This window comes from Nestor notabilis, unplaced genomic scaffold, assembly GCF_000696875.1.
Source record: "Nestor notabilis isolate BGI_N333 unplaced genomic scaffold, ASM69687v1 scaffold23901, whole genome shotgun sequence".
NCBI lineage: Eukaryota > Metazoa > Chordata > Aves > Psittaciformes > Psittacidae > Nestor > Nestor notabilis.
Window position 1 is genome coordinate 479 of NW_009915487.1, and position 617 is coordinate 1095.

A 617-nucleotide genomic window follows, 5' to 3' on the forward strand; every position below is an offset into this window, starting at 1 on the left:
GGCGGCGGGGCGTCTGGCACCTGCCACTACAGAGCCCATATCGCATCCCTGATGCTCTGGGAGCAGCTCAAAGCTTCCCCAGCAACAAAGAAGAAAGGCACCAAAGCAAAGGCAATGAAAGGTGCTGCCATAGGTGGTGAGACCAATGGGAGAGGAAGCAGCAAAGCAGAGGGGATGTCAGCTCCAAGAGCCCTTTGGGATTTGCTGTGCCCGTGTTTCCCATCGGCACCTGATGGGAAGTTTTGCCAATGCTCCCAAATCCCATCCCGGTGCCCTGTGTGCTGGGGGTACATGGGAAATAACCCCTGGAGACGGTCAACAAACACCCATGGGTGCCACAGCCGCGCTCCGCAGCATCACTCCGCTCTCTGCATCCACACAGCGCCAAGCAGCAGATCTCGGCCCATGGAAGGACAGATGGACAACAAGCCCCTAGGGCTGCTGCGGGGCCCCGTGCGATGGAGAAGAACCACATGGCACCTACCTGCAGACGTTCCTGCCACCGGGGTCGAGCTCCTGCGCAGAGCTCTGCACCCACAGCCATAGGTGGAGGCAGAGGATGTGCCGCCCGCTCCCCATCCCGCCAGGGCCCAAATCCCGGCAGCTCCCTGGTGCTG